General features: G+C 37.7%; 1 pseudogene; it reads right to left on the bottom strand.

Moving 5' to 3' along the window:
* Positions 1 to 6,890: 6,890 nt before the first annotated feature.
* Positions 6,891 to 8,477, bottom strand: LOC141505916 (glucose-6-phosphate isomerase pseudogene; annotated as a pseudogene).
* Positions 8,478 to 9,450: the final 973 nt, after the last annotated feature.

Genomic DNA, 9,450 nt, shown 5'->3' with positions numbered 1-9,450 from the left:
TAACCACATGAAGGATTGGTGATATGTGATCAACTGACCATACCAAGCTTCTTAGGACTGACAATATGTGCTGTGGTTAACTATATAAACCAATAATAGTTTGTATACTTGATGTAGAATTACATTTGACACAATATGTGATCCCATTTGTGTCCCTGAGACTTGGGGAGATGAGAACTATGACTAGATTGTGGCTCTGGACAGGTACACTTTATTCCAGAGAAACAGGGTAGGTGAAAAGAAGGAATTGGGATAGTACTGTATATTAAGAAGCTATGAGGAAACCAGGAAGTGAGAAGGGGGAGTATGGATGGAGAAGGTTTGGATAAAGATAAATGGAAGAAGAACAGAAGTGGTTTTGTCATTGATGTAAACTATAGACCAACTGAAGAGGAAAGAGAAAAAAATGAGAATTTTGAAAAACAGATCATAAGCTTGGCAAAAGATCACGGGTTAGCGGTGATAGGGAGCTTCAATTATCCAGGCTTCTGAGGGATATCTTTTCTCTACCAAAAGCAGAGCAACAAATAGCTTGTTGAGTTATTTTAGGGATAATTTCATCCTTCAAGAAAAAGATACCAAAAAAGGGGGAAATTCTATTCTGGATTTGACCTCACTATTAGAGAAGAACTGGTTGATGGTAAATATGGAAATAATAGGAAATTCAGGGAAAAAATGACTCCTCCATCTTAGAGTTTGTGATAGAAGAGAGGAAATCTGGGAATAGTTTGAGATACACCCTAGGTTTTTTATAAAATAGATCAAAGAATTCATAGGAAAGATAAGTAGAATCCCATGAAATAAAAGATTTCCAGATAACTCTACCTGGGAAGCATGAAATCTATTAAAAAACAAAATTCTGAAGACAAGAGAAACAATTGCAATGAGAAAGAAAATGAGATCTGTCTTAAAGAGACCGGTGTGGATGCATGGGGTATTTACCAATCTAAACTTACGTTTTAAAAATAAATACACAAAAGATGAATGCACAGCAAAGTAATAGTCCTATAAAAATAATGTAAGGCAGAAGTGTTGATCATATGGCTCATAGATCACGTGCAGGCCACAGCTCTCTCAAGTGCGGTACAAGTAAAATAGAAGCATAATTCCTACCTGAAGTTAATGTGTTGATCATTAGTAAAAAAAAAAAAGAATTATGTACACGTGGTTTTCTAAGTCAATACGTGACCCACAATGGTCCTTATGTATAATTTAGTGGTCCCTTTTTCCTATCTGACTTGCACTGGCATAAGGAATGCTAGACGTCAGAGTCAACTGATGCTGAAGCTAAAGACAACTATTGTGGGCTTTGTCACTGTAATACTGGGACATTTCCATCTGACTTGAAGTTAAAACATATATATGTTGTTCCCCACCTTTAAATGCTTTTGTCTCCTACCTTGTAATTTGAGAGACTATTAAATACTTGATATGCATTTTTCAGTTCATTCTTTTAGTTATAGAATGAAGGAAGGGAGGAACTACAAGGAAGCAGGAAGTAAGGAGGAAATACATTCCATGAGAAAGCTAGTGGAAAAGCTTGGAGATAGGACTGGAGAATCTTATGTATGGAACAGAGAGGTCAAGTTTAGTCCCTGGATTTCAGAGTATGAGAAGTGAGTAATGTCCAGTGAATCCAGAAAGGTAGATTGTAGTCAAGTCCAAAGGGTTTCAAAAGATGAATGGAGTTTATATTTTATTCTAAAGGCAATAGGAAGCCACTGGAGTTGATGGGGAAGGAAGTGACAAGGTGAGGTCTTCTCATAAGGAAAATTACTTTGGCAATGGGTATAAGGGTGTAAAATGAGATCAATGGGACCAATTAATAATGTTGTAGTAATCAAGAGGAGAGGTGATGAGGATCTGAACTAAGATGGTAGCTATATGAATAGAACAAAGGTCAAATGTGAGAGACATTGCAAAAGGTAACAGTGGGAAGATTTGGTGATTCATTGAATGAAGTGGAATGAGGGGAAAAGAGCAGTGGAGGATAATATTGAGGTTAGGAACCTAGGAGCAAGGATGCAATTGTTGATAAGTCATTTTTAGTCATATTCAGCACTTTGTGATGTTAAAATTAATTATCTGAAATACAAAGAAAACTGAGGGCAAAATTATCTAGCCATCTATGATTTAATTTGCAATACCAAATTAAAATTTGCATACCAAATCATATCACCTGACTCTTCAGATGGTAGAGAACAGGAGAGATTTAGAGAGCTGATTTATATAACCAAAAAAAAAAGGAATAAAAAAACAGAAATTTGTTTTGAACATGATCTAATTGTAGAACACGGGTCACCTGATTATTTAGACTCTCCCAGGCTTCTTGATTCTACCCAGAAGGCTTTGCTTATAGGTGATGACTTTTGTACCTAGAAAGTGTATTGAGAAAGAGAAAGTTGTGGTTAGTGGTTAGCAGTCATATTCCCCCCCACTAAAACATACACACCCACATCTTCCCAAGAAAAATCTCATCTTACTCAACTTAGACTCTAGCTCACGAAAAAAGAGGAAACAACTGGAAAGAGAAACTTAACCTCTGTATAATCTTTCTCCAGCTGCCGGAAAGGGGAACTTGGCCTCTGGTCAACCCTCCCTTCCCCCCCTCCCACTTTTTTGTGGAAATAAATTCTGAATCTATCTAATTAAATAGATATACCTTAAATATACCTCAGCAGTTCCTTTAGTTTTAATTATTATCTCTGTGTAGCTAACCCCCAGATTTATATATCTAGCCTGATTCTCCTCTCAGAGCTTCAGTATCCTATCACTAATTCTCAGTTGAACATTTGAAACTTGATATCCTGGAAATACATCAAACTCAATAAAAGGAAGGTCATGTAACTGGTATGTATCTGAAGTCAGATTTGAACACTGGTCCTCCTAACACCAGGGCTTATGCTCTATCCACTACTCCAGGTTGATGGTACTTTGACAATGAATTTTAGAAGAGGGTAAAGACAGTAAGTTCAGCCTTCTAAGAGAGCTGCTGAGGTATTTATGAGGTATTTGGGGTATAACTATTTTATTAGATAGATTCAGAATTGGTTATATGACTGAACTCAAAAAGTAGCTCTTTCTACAGTCATCAAAATTAGAGCGAGAGAGAGACAGAGACAGAGACAGAGAGACAGAGACAGACAGAGATACAGACAGAGACAGAAAGAGACAGAGAGATAGACAAAGACAGGGATAGAGAGAGAGACAGAAATAGAGACAGAGATAAAGAATTTAGAGGGAGAATCTAGGATAAAGTCTTGGAGAATCCCTAGAGTTGAGGGCAGGGTAATGGGTATAATATGAATTACTCCCAGGAGGGAGTAGCTTAATGAAAACAGAAAAAGGAAGAATATCCTGGAGGAAAAGGTGGTTAATGGTATTAAACGCAACAGATAGAGCAAGAAGGAAGAACATCAGAAACCCCCCCCAGCAGATTTGGTATAAAATGATCAAAGAATGGGATAATTCCTGTTTGGGATGGATGAAATGATAACCAACAACTAAGAGAAGATAGAGCCACTCAACAATTTTTTTTTCTCCACAAAGGAGGATGGTCTTTATACTGGAAATGACAGGACAAAGATGACAGAGTTGATAACTAAAATAGTAGGAGAGCACCTAAGTATCCTTGATGCATCCAAATCTCTTCAGATCCTGAAAAAAATGGGCAGATATGATTAGCTATAATCATTGAAAGGCTGTAGAAAATAGGAAAGAGTCCCACAAGAGCAAATGGAGAAATGAAAATGCTTTTCTGATTTTTTAAAAAAGGTAACAGACTAGATTCTATAAATTAAAGACTGAGTTTAATTCTTGGAAAAATTCTAAAAGAGATGGTTGGTGAAGAACTAGAAACAAAAGCAGTGAATAATCCAGGACCAGAATTGCTTTATTAAGAGAAGTCATGCCAGATCAACTTCGTTTTCTTTTTTGACAGGATTGCCAAACTAGTAAATAAGGAGAATGCTGTAAATAAAGTATACCTCATTTTTTGCAAAGCTTTGGGTAAAGTATTTCATACTATTTTTGTGGAGGTGGAGACATATGAATCAGATGTAAATGGAGATAATATCTTCTACATCATAGAATTGTTGTTAGGATCAAATGAAATAATATTGATGAAGCATTTAGCACCGGATCTGGTGCATAGTAGGTACTATATAATTGCTAGCAACTATTATTATTATTATTATTTTATTTATTTAATTAGGTGAATTCAGAACTGGTCGGATGACTAGACTCCAAGACTAATTGTTTGTTTCTATGTACAGGCATCAAAATACTTTTTATAAACAGATGTTAAGAATTCGTGTATTACAATGATCAAAGACAAGTCTGAAAGGCTTGTGATGGACAATGCCATCCACATTCAGAGAAAGAACCATGGACAGATCAAAGCATACTATGTTCATTCTTTTAAAAATTGGTTTTGTGGGGGGTTTTTTCCTTTCTCATGGCTTTCCCCCCCTTTTGTTCTGATTCTTCTTTCACAGTATGACTAATGTAGAAATAAGTTCAACATGACTTTACACGTACAAACTGTATCTTACTTGCTGTCAAGGGGAGGGGGAAGAGAAGGGAGAGAGGTAGAAAAATGTGGAACTCAAAATCTTTCAGAAAATATATGTTGAAACTATCTTTATATGTCATTAAAAATGTTAAAAACTTTTAGAAAAGAATTCTTTTATTAGGGTAATATTCACAGGCAAGAAATGGGGTACTGGAATCCAGATCACAGATCAAGGATATATATATGTATGTATGTATATACATATATAAAGTATATGTATACACATAATATATTATATGTATTACATATATATTACATATTATTGAAAAAGAGACATGGAGACATAATATATATTATGTGTCTGTAATGTATATATAAATGTACATGTATATGTTTTGTATATGCATATATATATCATTCTTTTAGGGAAAAAATTTAATTTGTGGGAACAGATGAAATAACTAAAAGTGAAAATTAAGAGAGAGAGAGAGAGAGAGAGAGAGAGAGAGAGAGAAGAAGACCCCTCTTCTCTGTGAGATACCTATGCTTTGAGGGAGGAAGGATAATGAACCAGTGCAGAAGACTAAGAAGTCTATTTGAGACAGGCACAAAGAACAGTAAGATATGAGAATGTCTGGAGAGAGTATTATCAATGAAGCTAAGGAAGGAGAGAGTATCCAGTGTGAGGGATTGGTCAACAATGCTGAAAGCTGAAGAAAAGTTAAGGAGGATGAGGATTGAGAAAAGCCTTATGGATTTAGCAGTAAATAGATTATTGGTGAACTTTGAGACAAATGTTTCAGTAGGGGCATCACAATAAGGAAACCAGAATGCCAGAAGTTGAGAAATAGATGAGGGGTGAGGTAGAAGCAGAGTGTAGACTCTTCTTTCTATGGTAGTTTAACTTTTTAGAAAGAGAAAAATAGAAATTAGCTGTGAAGAATGGCAAAAGGCTGTGCAGAGGAGAGAAGACATTAGCTTGCATGTAACATTGAAGATTGAAAACTGAAAAAGCCACCAGACTGAAATGATCTCATGAGATGGAATTTGTTTTCCTTGCATTCAACTAAAGAGCTTCTCTCTCTATTCACTATCCCACCACCCCAGGAATGACTAGAAGGAGCAGAAAGCTCAAGATAAAGGATTTCAGGTTTTTTTTAAGGATGGGGAAATGAGCATTATTATAAGTAATGGGGAAGGAGTCATCAGATAGGAATATATTGAAGATGAGATCGAGAGAGGGAATGATCTGGGTCAAAAGCCAAGGGAAACTCCCAGGGAGGGATACGTTCAAGAGAATGAAGCTGAAATAAAGGGGAAGAAATAAAATGTAGAATGATTTCAAATTGTAAAGAATGAGAGATATGGGAGCTCGTAATTGCAAAAATAGCAATTATATTATTTGCTTGTGAAATTATTAAGGAAGCTAGGACAGCTGAGCTGTAGGCTCAGACAACAGCTGTGGACTATAGCCCTGAGGACTTCATTACCACTTCCCTATTCTGAGGGTGCCCGTAGGCAACAGAAATAAAATAGAGAAAGCTAGAATCTCTTCTTGTGTTTTCTGGGTTGACCTGTTATATTAGGTGATGTAGAGAATAGTCAGGAAGACCTGAGTTAAAATCTTGCCTCAGACTTTTGCCAGCTTTGTAGTGCAAGGAAAGTCGCAACCTCTCTCAGCTCCTGTTTCATTCTCTATAAAATGAGGATAATTATAGGACCTACTTCATTGAGTTGTTTTGAGGATCAGATGAGGTAATGTACATTAAATACTTTGCAAGCTTTAAAACACTATATAAATGGTATTGTTCTTCTTAGGTTTGCAAAAATAGTTATCTTAAAAGGAAGGAGAGTGAAAGCCATTTGAAACTCTGCCATCTGGGAGTCTAGTATTCTTGGTTGGTACTCTCTTTAGGCCTCTGCTTTTCCATAGGTTGTATATACCTTGTAGTCAAGTGTGCCAGGCTGCTCTGTAAACTGACTGAGGTCTTGGCTCAGTTGTGCCTTCTTGTTTTGTAGGTAAGGAAATGAAGAGCCAGAGAAATCAAATGTCTCCCAGAGTTCTTTCTTTGACCAGACTGGAATAGAAAGAAATGTTTGGGTTTGAGAAAATCCCCTTGAATTCTGCTTTCTTATTTTCTTTTAGTTTTTTCCTCCTGCTAGTCATCTTTATTTATATAGATCAGCTGTGAAAAAATATGTAAAAACTGGACACCTGTGTCAGGGAAAAGGAGAGTTGGCATCAGTTTGCATATAACACTGAGGACCAGACTAAACTGGCCTCATGAGAAGGGATTTGTTTTCCTTACATTGGAAGGAGGATCTGCCCTCATAAAGGGATGGCAAGTGCATCTATATGTGACAGAGCAGGGAGGAGCTATGTGGTCACTGCAATGCAGATAAGGTCACTGCAAAAGCTTGGGTTACAGGGGGCACGAGTATCTGCCTCATGACTTAGACTTAGTGCTGCTTGATAAAAACTGATCAACCCATTGATGAAAGCATCATGAGAGGTCACCGGGACATCTAATTCCAACTCAGGCTCAATTTTCTTAACCAATTGCTTTCCCAATTCTACTCCCCACTGATCATAATTGTTGTCATCCCAGAAAATACCATGAAAAAAATCTTGTGCTCATACATGGTGATTAAGGCTCCAAATATGCAGTGAGATTTGTGACAATCACAGCATTAGTAGAATGATTTCCCTCAAATCTCCTATGAGACAACAGCTCCCCCAGAGTATAGCCACTCTTGCCTATAGCCTAGAGTTTCTTACTTGTGCCCCACCCCCACCCCCTGCTGTCTTTTTCTTCATCAGGGGCTCCCTCTGATCTAAAAAGTTGACTAGAAGGATCTTGCAATGAAGGCCATTTTGAATTGGTTGCTGTCACTGGATGTGGATGCAAAAGTCACAAGGAAATATTCGTGCACTCTGGTGAATTAGCACATTGAAAGGATGCTGTTCATTGATCCATGACTCTCCCTATACAATGGCATTTGTATTATACTTAACCTGGGCACATCTTCCCATTGGATTCCACAATACTCTACTAGAAATGGATGACAAAGTGGTACATATCCTTACCATAAGGCAGCAGGACCTGAGTCTTGCTCCCAAACAGTTAACATACCAGCTGCCTAGCATCACAAACAGTCCAGGAACTTTTTTCTCCAGTAGGATGGGATGGAAGGGCAGGGTGTCCATCCACTGAGTTATTCTTCAGACAACAGCTGCTTAAAGTTATGAAAAACTCTATGCTGGGCAATAAAGAGGCCAAAAGCTGACCACAATGAGTAATACATACCAGCCCTGACCCAGAATTCATCCATTTTGAGTGGCAATTTCAAACTCTTTTACTTTTAGTACACTGGTAGACAAGTCCACAAGACATTTTGCCATAACTGACAGACCCTTACCTATGGAAAGAAACCATTCCTTTGCTGTCTCTGCTTGGTTCCCTATGAGACAAACATCTTTGAAGCAATGATGAAGAGGTAACCTCTGGGTGGAGGGCAACAAAAATTATGGAATTTAAAATTGTTCAATCTATAATAAAAGAAACTGAAATAGAGATCTAATCTAATGAAACTTTGTTAACGCATCCATGATTTCCTTTAATAAAATAAGTGGAACACAAATCTTTCTCATGATCTGAAATGCCTCTGGCCTCCAGGAGTCTTTTAAATAGGGTTCGACACCCAAATATACAAAAGAGGCATGGCAGAATACTAAATCAGTATTGGAGACAAACTAGGCAGAAAAGTCTGCCTGCCTGTGAATAAAGTTTCAAGGCTTCTGTTCTTATTAGCAGACCCAAGTCAGAACTTTCAATGTTAACATTGATCACAACTTTAATAGTCCTGCCCATGTAGCCCTTTCACTCTACCATGGGCACACTTGTAAAATTTTCTCCAACACTTTTTTCACTTTGGGTTTCAGGTCCTTGCCCTCTCCCAGCATGGGTGTGCTTCTACAGTGCCATAAGAAGCATTTTCCCCCTATATTCTAATTAAGTTCCACTGAACTTATTGAAGGCTAAAACTATGTCTTATAGAAGTGTTTAATCCCCCCTGTGTCTAGTGAACATGTGTGAATGTCACACACACACACACACACACACACACACACACACACACTCCTATCTAAAATGAGTGGGTTAGATTGGATACTCTCTGAGATGTCTTCCAGTTCTACTATTTTGTGACACTATATGGAACCATCTTTGTTAGGACAGTTGGCAACAACAACAGAGACCTTGGGATGGGGTCCCATTAATTTCAAAAGAAACTGAGGAAACAGGGTGGAGTAGTCAGAATTTAAGACTTTTTTTAGGAACTTTGGAGCTGCAAAGTAAACAGTCTATTTCCTGGATATCCAGGCTGTTGTGTATCAATGATCTCATTCCTATCCAGATAAGGACAGTCAATTCAATCTGCAGCCCTGTCAGTGATTAGAGCAGGAAATCCATGAGAAAATCTTCCCATATCTATCTGAATACAGGCTGGTCCAGGCTGCCCTGGGCTTTCAATAAGTCTGAGGCAGAAATCAAGGCAGACTACTTAGGCCAGCCTTGTCAGGACAAAATGGTTCTAGGGTGGAGGGGAGAGGTAGCAGAGAGCTGGAGCTCAGGTTATGAAGGTGAGTGACAGGGAGTTTTGCAATAAATGTAATTTACTTGCTTGGTAATATGAATTCATGTATATTTGCAATAAACCTATAAATATATAGAATTTTTGCCAGATATTCAAATGGATCTATGATCTCCTCAGTGATGGTATGAGTTAGCTAGGTGGCTTAGTGAATAGAATGCTAGGTTTGGAGTCAGGAAGATGTTATTGAAGTTACATCTAGTCTCAAGTACTTATAAGCCTCAGACACTTACTTATAAGCTGTGTGAACATGGGCAAGTCACTCAACCCTCTTTGCCTCAGCT

The sequence above is a fragment of the Macrotis lagotis genome, chromosome 1 (genome assembly GCF_037893015.1).
Source record: "Macrotis lagotis isolate mMagLag1 chromosome 1, bilby.v1.9.chrom.fasta, whole genome shotgun sequence".
NCBI classification, from domain to species: Eukaryota; Metazoa; Chordata; class Mammalia; order Peramelemorphia; family Peramelidae; genus Macrotis; species Macrotis lagotis.
The sequence above is the reverse complement of the archived record's forward strand: the minus strand, read 5'-3'. Positions and strand labels throughout refer to the sequence as shown.